General features: G+C 37.8%; 1 pseudogene; it reads left to right on the top strand.

Annotated features, from left to right (window-relative positions):
* The first annotated feature begins 390 nt into the window (after positions 1 to 390).
* Positions 391 to 1361, top strand: LOC115861516 (elongin-B pseudogene; annotated as a pseudogene).
* The last annotated feature ends 7652 nt before the right edge of the window (positions 1362 to 9013 follow it).

Raw genomic sequence — 9013 nt, 5'->3', positions numbered from 1 at the left:
GAATGCTGTGATAAATCACAAAGTTAGATGCAAAATTGGTCATTGTCCTACCAGAAATAAGACCAGTCTTTGGGACTAACTTTTCTATGTATGAAAAATCATTCGTGTTATTATCAGGCAAAAATAATTTTCATTGCACAAAAATTACTTGCCTAATATTGGGAAAAATCATTTATATCTTACCAGTTTCCAATAAAGGAACATCCAACTTTACAAAGTTGTGAGTTGTCTGGGCCTTAATCAACAGTAAATGGCAAGTCAAACAAACTTGTATATCTTGTGACTCTAGGGCAGGGGTCAGCAGACTATAGTTGGGCTTAGCTGACCACTTGTTTTTTGTAAATAAAGTTTTGTTGGAACACTGCCACAGCCATTTGTTACGTATTATACATGGCTGCTTTTGCTACAGAGTTGAATAGAGACCACGTGGTGAGCACAGTCTAAAATATTTACTATCTGGCCCTTTACAGAAAACAAACAAAACTTGCCAACTTTGACCTAGGAACAGGACATTGTCTAAAAATAAAAACAAAGGTGACACAATCTTTTTTTTTTTTTCTTCCAAGTTTTGGAGGATATTTTTTCTTTGCAACAACATTAATAAAAAAGCATGAACATGAAATCAGAAAAATCGCTTCAGGAAAAAGTCACATCAGAAGTGATTTAAATCCACGAATATACAATTAAAAATTATACATTTTGCAATAATTATACACTATTCATTTGTACAGTAGATTCAGCTTAACAGCACCATAGATTCTCAGAATCTCCTTCAGAATCTATTACACATGTTGAAAACAGAGAAATACCAAATTCTTTATTTCTAAGAGAAAGCTCATGACTCATTTAAATCCTTAGCATTCCAAATTACTCACTTCCCCTTGATTAGAAAAATCAAGCCAGACGAGGCGGGGCGGGGCGGGGCCGCCAGGTTCGGGCACCCTGGGGGCCGGCGTGTGGGCTGCCAGTAAGGGGGTTGGAGCTTCCGGCTAGTCGAAGGGGAGAGGCAGTAGCCGGTGTGGACGTGTTCCTCAAACTACGGCGCCGCAAGACCATCATCTTCATGGAAGGCAAATCGTCCAGCACCATGTTCCTGTTGGAGCGCATCGTCGAGGGCATCCTCAAGCAGCTGCCAGACGAGCAGCGGCTGTACAAGGACCACCGGTTTCTGGACGATGGCAAGATATTGGGTGAGTGTGGCTTCACCAGCCAGACCCAGCCGCGGGTGGGGCCTAGCCTTACAGGCAGGTGAAGCATTTGAGACCCTGCCCATCAAACCCTTCTCCAGCCCACTGGAGTTGCCGGATGTGATGAAGCCGCAGGACCCAGGAAGCAGCGCTAATGAACAAGCTGTGCAGTGAGAGCTCCCCCTCAGGGCCTCCCCCCACTCCATAAAAGAGATTGGGTGCCAAAAACAAAGAAAAAAGAAAGAAAAGAAAAATCAACCCAGATTTTGGTATTCAGCTCATCCATATTCTGGTGTTTTCCTTCAGGAATTTGCTATGTATAGCAGGCATCAGGGGATCACACTTTCAAGAAGAAGTAGACTTCCCTGGTGGCACAGTGGTTAAGAATCAGCCTACCAATGCAGGGGATATGGGTTCAATCCCTGGTCTGGGAAGATCACACGTGCTTCGGAGCAACTAAGCCCATGCGCCACAACTACTGAAGCCCTTGTGCTTAGAGCCCATGCTCCGCAACGAGAAGCCCGTGCACTGCAACAAAGAGTAGCCCCCACTTGAGGCAGCTAGAGAAAGCCCGTGAGCAGCAACGAAGAACCAATGCAGCCAAAAATAAATAATATTTTTTTAAAAAGAGAAAAATTAGCCTGTAGCTTTTCCTTGATAACCTTATATACAAAAGTAGATAAATAAACTTACACAACTGATTGTTGTTTGGAAATGGCATCAGAGCAAGGGTTTTAAGATACCCATCTAGACTAATCCAGTCCATATTGTCACTTTAGAGGTCATACCTCCTACTGTCACTAGACCACAACCAGTGTGAATTACAGACATTTGGGAGGTTCTGTAGACTCCCTTTTCCCATATGCAAACAGGTGCAGGCAAAAAACCCAATTCAAAGAAGTAAATATTGATGAAGTTTTTATTTAGGTTATACGCAGGGCTGAGTTTCAGCCAGCACTTACAGTTTGTTAAAATATTATAATATCTCAGTGCCAATTGGTAGTTAGCCATGGCTATGAGCCCCTTAGGTAATCCTCAAGTTATCCCAGTCATCCCAGCCTCTCTCCTTTGAAGCCCCAGAATCAGCCAACTACCAGAAAGTTAACTCTGGCAGAGTAGAGAACCAAACTTCAGTCAAGAGTCCATGGCGATTGTTAAGTGTCCTCACCATGTTGTGTGCTAAATATTTTTCATTTTACCCCCTACATTACATTTCCCACATTACCAAATTGTTCACAGTCCCTTTTCAATTAAGTTCCTCTAAGCATCCACTAGCAGGTCACAAAATCAATGCAAATCTCTTTAAAAACAGCAGGGACAAATTACAAAGAAAAACAGGAGGACCAAGCCTAAAATGGAAGCCAATCTTAATACTACATCCCAGGCTCTCTGAATGTGGAAAGATTGTGCAAACTATTCTAAGGAAGGGGTCTAGGCACAGTCGAGACAAGACTGAGTATTGAAGAACTGCACAGCGTAGTCTAGTAGAAGTGACTAGGATATTTATTCACCCATTGGCAGTGGGGGCTCTGGTTGGGAAAACCTGTAGGGCAAGAACAAAGAAAATAGAAAAACAAGACAAGGGAGCTTTGGGAAAAAAAAGAGAAAAAACAACTCTGATTTTATACTTGTGCTCAATCCAACTTGTGTGCTCAGAAAAACTCATCCATTTTGATTTTAGCTTTCCTCAATTATTGATGCTATACTTCTATACACCGAAAATCAGGTGCTGCTCCTGTCCCACCTGCATCCCCCAACTCCTCTTAGTAGTTCAGTGCACCCTGGCCCAACTTTCAACAGCCAGCCTCTGCCTTTCTTTCCCTCAGTGTTTTCACTCTCTTCCGGAGCCCCCTCTGCCAGTTAGTGTATAAATGTCCCAGTTCCTTTGATATTCAGGTAGGTCAAGTTCCTTTGACCCTGATGTATCCTACACTAGCTTACAGAATTTCCCCAGCAGAATCAAGCTCCAGTCATCCATAATGGTAGCTGGCTCAGTGAGACACATGTCACTGGTTCCTTTTTCTTCCCCTGTCTCACTTAGAAAATCCCCAACCTGTGTTCCCTTCACCTCCTAAATAATCTTGAAACCTTCCCAATTTACACTCAAATTAGTTCCCAAATTACTCTCAAATCCTTGTCTCAGGACCTGTTTTTTAGGAGAACCCAAAATAAAACATGGTAAGTGCTCAAGAATATTCATTGAACCTTTTTGAGTATTTCTTTTTTTAATAAAATAATTTACAATTTAATAATCATTTCAGGTATAGAAAGCAGTATTAGGAAAACATAACTGATGATTATTTTCATAATGATATGCTTTTTATTCTTAAATTCATGTCTGTTCAATTAAGTGGCAACAAACTAAAATATGAAATACTAACACTCTTTAAGCCTACTACAAGATTTTTACAAAAGTTGTCACATGAAACATTTGTAAAGAAAATAGGGAATAAAGAATCTTTATTCTTGCTTAAGAAGCTACTCATAATTGAATACATAAACTGAAATAAATATTTACTGAGATATTTTTGTATATTCTTGACTATTGAAACTTCAAGAATATCTATATAATACCTGCAAAAATTTCAAAGTGCTTAAAATGGTTTTCACTACAGTGATAAAGGCACTCTTTAATTTAGAATATCTATAGTTGGCTATTGAGACATAATCTTTAATTTATCATGTTTGATAATGTCAGAAAATGAACAGTTTAAACTATGCAACATAAAAACTTTAGTTGAACGAGATCCTAGCATGAGTTCCAACATAGTCTTTGAAATGGTCCAAGTCTGTGAAGTTTTACAAAAGGTCAACCTCAAAACATTTTACTCACATGTCTTAAAACCACAGATATTTAGTATCATTCACTATGATATAAATATAATATTAAATACTTTAATTCTTTGATGTAGTAAAAATGTTTTATCAGGAAAAAAAAAAAAGAAAGAAAACTGCTCTTCATACCCTGTCAAAGGTTCCCGATTTTGTAACACAACTTTTTCTGGAAGTTTATATAAGCAACATATACACAGGAATTACAGCTAAATGGCACTAGGTAATTTTGACCTTGTACTTTTTTTTTAATCTGTCTTTTCCAAGTTATCCACAATAAACATATATAAGTTATAATACTTAGATATTAATTTCTTAAAAATAGACCCTCTCTTTTCTTCAGTTTCAGTGATACAGGAAATTCTGAGGTTGTTCAGCAGGAAGACCACAAAGAAGAAAGCAAGTATGGAAGCAAAATTTTTGTGATTATCTACATAAAATAACTATGCCAGGTAAGTAACTAATGCCAATCTGTGTTTTCTAGAACCCAAAACCTTCTCAAATTATGGTACAAATATGTGTTTATTTTGATTAGTTGTATATCTAACTTTAATAGTAGATACTGTTTAAAAGAAAATACTTAGAAATTTATAGATCTACATACAAATATTGGTTCTATAGCTTACAATTTGTGTGATATTTGCAAAGTTAATTAATTTTTCTAAGCCTTAGTTTTTTGCTCTATGGAGACATAATAGATACATAATAACGACATATCCACATGGTCTTGACTATTTTCCAACTGGCATTGCTACATGGAAGGAACCTTAAGCTGAAAAATGACGGGCTTATTCTTCTCTCCTGAGAAAGCTGGCTTAGGATATGTGATATCGTGATTTATAATAAGAAATGTACATTTGGTCTTCTTTTCCCTTTCCTGGCACAGAACTCCTACAAGGCTTGGAATTTCTTAAGTGTGGAGAGCCATATGGTGTCTTTTGTTATGCTAATGAAGTGAATTTCAGAAAGACCTTAGGTCACCTAAGAATGGGGGCTCCTTGCCTGTTGGAGGGTCAGAACTTTCATTTCCCCCCACCTCCACCCTCTACCCACCACTCCCGACCTTGTGGGAGGGGAAGGGGGATGGAAATTGAGTTTAATCGCCTATGGCCCAGGATTTTATCTACCATCCATATGTAATGAAGCCTGCATTAAAAAAGAAAAGAAAAGAAAAAAAAAAGAAAGGAAGGAAGGAGTTTCGGAGAGCTTCTAGGTTGGTGAACAAGTAGAGATTTGGGGAGAAAGGCATGCTCAGAGAGCATGGACACCTCGTGCCCCTCCCCACACACTTGCCCTATGAATCTCTTCATCTGGCTGTTGATTTGCATTTAAAATCACTTGTAATAAATCAGTAATTCAGTGAGTAAACTGTTTTCCTGAGTTCTGTGAGCCACTCTAGCAAATTAATCAAACCCAAGGATTGGGTTATGGGATGCTGTAATTTATAGCCAGTTGGTCAGAAGCATGGGCGACAGCCTGGACTATGATTGGTATCTGAAGTGGAGGTTAATCTTGGGGACTGAGCCTTTAACCTGTGGAATCTGACAGTATCTCCAAGTAAACAGTGTCAGAATTGAGTTGAATTATAGGACACCCAGCTTGGTGGTGTGGGGGAAGAACTTACATGTTGGAACTGGGTGAAGAATTGTAGGCTCACAGTAACTGGAGCAACATGTGCCCCTTGCTCTCGCTCAAGAAGATATAGCCTGCCCATGGAGGGTCCTAGGAAGAGCACAGAAGTCAATAGTAATGGTTATTATTTCATTTGAGCTTCACAACCCCAAGAGAAGAATAGGCTTTATTATTCCTATTCTACAGATGAGAAAATTGAGCTCCAGAAAGATTAAACAATTTTAATAGTGATATCGCCTCTAGAAACTAAAGCACACAGGTGCTCCGACTCTAAGAATCAACTCTGTGAGCTTTCTATGAGTTAATATTTTTCTGTCTGGTCCGTGAATAGTTTCCACGATATGCTTGCTGACTCTGTTTTCTGTATTCAGTATGTTTAGAACTTGAACAATGAGGCCCAGATCATCTCTCAGGAAGCTCAATATACTTTTTGCTCCCTCTAATCAATGTTTCATTTTGCTTTGTTCAATAAATAATTCATTTCTCATTCCTAACTTAATAAAACATAACTCTTCTTCCCAAACAATGGGAAGCCTGAATCAATAATTTTTATGGGCAGAGATTCTGTAAAGGGATACAGAGTATGAAATTGCTATGTGGGGAATTTTATAACACTCTGGGAATCTGAAAAAACAAAAGCCAATACAAGGTGTATTGCCATAAATCATATAGTCTACTAATAATTTAAATGGAAGATTTTCATTGGAGTCTTATCTCTACAGCTTCTAATCATAAGTTGTTGGGTGGGACACTGGACCTTACTTTCATCTTCAATAAAATGAGGATAACAAAAATTATCCTGGGGCTTCCCTGGTGGTGCAGTGGTTAAGAATCCACCTGCCAATGCAGGGGACATGAGTTCGAGCCCTGGTCCGGGAAGATCCCACATGCCGTGGAGCAACTAAGCACGTGCACCACAACTGATCCTGCACTCTAGAGCCCATGTGCCACAACTACTGAAGTCCACGCGCCTAGAGCCTGTGCTCCACAACAAGAGAAGCCACTGCAATGAGAAACCTGCACACCACAATGAAGAGTAGCCCCAACTTGTCACAACTAGAGAAAGCCTGCACACAGCAACAAAGACACCACACAGCCAAAAATAAAAATAAATAAAATAAATAAATTTTAAAAATAATAATACTTATCCTTTGGGATATTGATAAAATTATGCCAAATATGACATCACAATTTCCACTGAGTTACCATTATCATAACCAGAGTCCTGGAGAAGAAAGGGAGAAAGTGGCAGCGTACTTATTTTAAGAAATAATGGCTGAGAAATTTCAAAATCTGGGGAGAAATTTGGACATCCAAGTTCATGAAGCACAAAGTTCCCCTCTAAAATTTCAACCCAAAAGATCTTTTCCAAGGCATATTATGATAAAACTGTCCAAAATCAAAGACTAAGAGAGAATTTCAAAAACAGCAAGAGAAAAAAAATCATCATATACGAGAGAACCATTGCAAGTCTATCAGCAGATTTCTCAGCAGGCAACTTACAGGCCAGGAAACAGTAGGGTGATATATTCAAAATGCTAAAAGAAAAAAACTGCTAACCAAGAACACTTTCCCTGGCAAAGTTGTCCTTCAGAAATGGAGAAGTGGTAAAGACTTTCCCAAACAAACAAAAGCTGAGGAAGTTCATCACTACTAGACCTGCCTTCAAGAAATGCTGAAAGGAACTTTTCAAGCTGATATAAAGGGTTGCTAATTGGTAACATGAAAACATATGAAAATATAAAACACACTTATAAAGATAAGTATATAGTGAAATCCAGAAAACTCTAATACTGTATTATGGTTGTATGCTAAGGACTTAACTCTAGTATAAAGCCTAAAGGACAAAAGTATTAAGTGTAGCTACAAAATTTGTCAATGAATACACAATATAAAAAGAGGTTAATTGTGACATCCAAAACAAAATGCGTGTGTGGAGGCAGTGGTAAATAAAAGGGTAGAATTTTTTTATGCAATTGAAGTTAAGGTGTTATTAGAGTAAAATAGCTGTTAAATCTATAAGATGCTTTTTATAAGTCTTATTGCGACCACAAAGCAAAAACCTACAGTAGATACACAAAAGATAAAGAGAAGGGAATCAAAAAATACCACTATGGAAAATCATCAGTTCACAAAGGAAGACATCAAAGGAAGAAAGGAACAAGAAAACTACAAAAGAGCCAGAAAACAATTAAGAAAAATCATATTATAAGTCCTTACCTGTTAATTGTTTTAAATGTAAAAGGATTAAATTCTCCAATCAGAAGGCATAGAGTGGCTGAATGGGTTAAAAAAACAATGCCCTAATATATACTGCTTACAAGAGACTCTCTTCAGCTTTAAGGACACACATAAGTTCAAGGTGGAGGGATTGAAAGAGATTTTCCAAGCAAATGGAAATCAAAAGGGAACAGAGGTAGTTATACTCATATCAAACAAAATAGACTCAAAAACAGTAACAAGAAACAAAGAAGGCTGTTATATGATGATAAAAGGGTCATTTCATCAAGAGGATACAACAATTGTAAGTATACTGGGTTGGCCAAAAAGTTCATTCAGGTTTTTCGTAAGATGTTACAGAAAAACCCGAATGAACTTTTTGGCCAACCCGATATATGCACCCAACATCAGAGGACCTAAATATATTACACAAATAGTAACAGATCTGAAGGGAGAAATAGACAACAACCCATAATATTAGAGGTCTTCAATAGCCCACTTTCAACAATGGATAGATTATTCAGACAGAAAATCAGTAAGGAAACATTGGACTTGAACTGTACTTTAGACCATATGAACCTAACAGACATACACAGAACATTTCATCCAATAGCAGCAGAATACACATTCATCTCAAGTACACATGGGACATTCTCCAGGGCAGATCATGTCACAAAACAAGTCTTAGAAAATTTAAGAAGAGTGAAATCATACCAAGGATCTCTTCTGATCAGAATGGTGTAACGCTAGAAATAATAACAGGAGATCAACTGAAAAATTCACAAATATGTGGAAATTATACGACACACTCCTAAACAAACAATAGGTCAAAGAAGAAATCAAAGAGAAATAAAAAATTTCTTGAAACAAATGAAAATGGAAACACAACATACCCAAACTTATGGGATGCAGTAAATGCAGTTCTAAGAGAGAAGTTTATGAATAATCACCTGGAAAATAATGAAAACTGACCCCTATCTTACACCGCTCACTCCAGCTCCAAATGGATTAAATACTTAAATTTAAAACCTGAAACTGTAAAACTATTAGAAGAAAACATATGGGAGAAACTCCTTGACATTGGTTTTGCAATGATATTTTAGATATGACACCAAAAGCACAAGCAATAAAAATAGAAATAA

The sequence above is a fragment of the Globicephala melas genome, chromosome 15, assembly GCF_963455315.2.
Source record: "Globicephala melas chromosome 15, mGloMel1.2, whole genome shotgun sequence".
Lineage (NCBI taxonomy): Eukaryota > Metazoa > Chordata > Mammalia > Artiodactyla > Delphinidae > Globicephala > Globicephala melas.
Note: the sequence above shows the minus strand (reverse complement) of the source record. Positions and strands in the feature narration are given on the sequence as shown.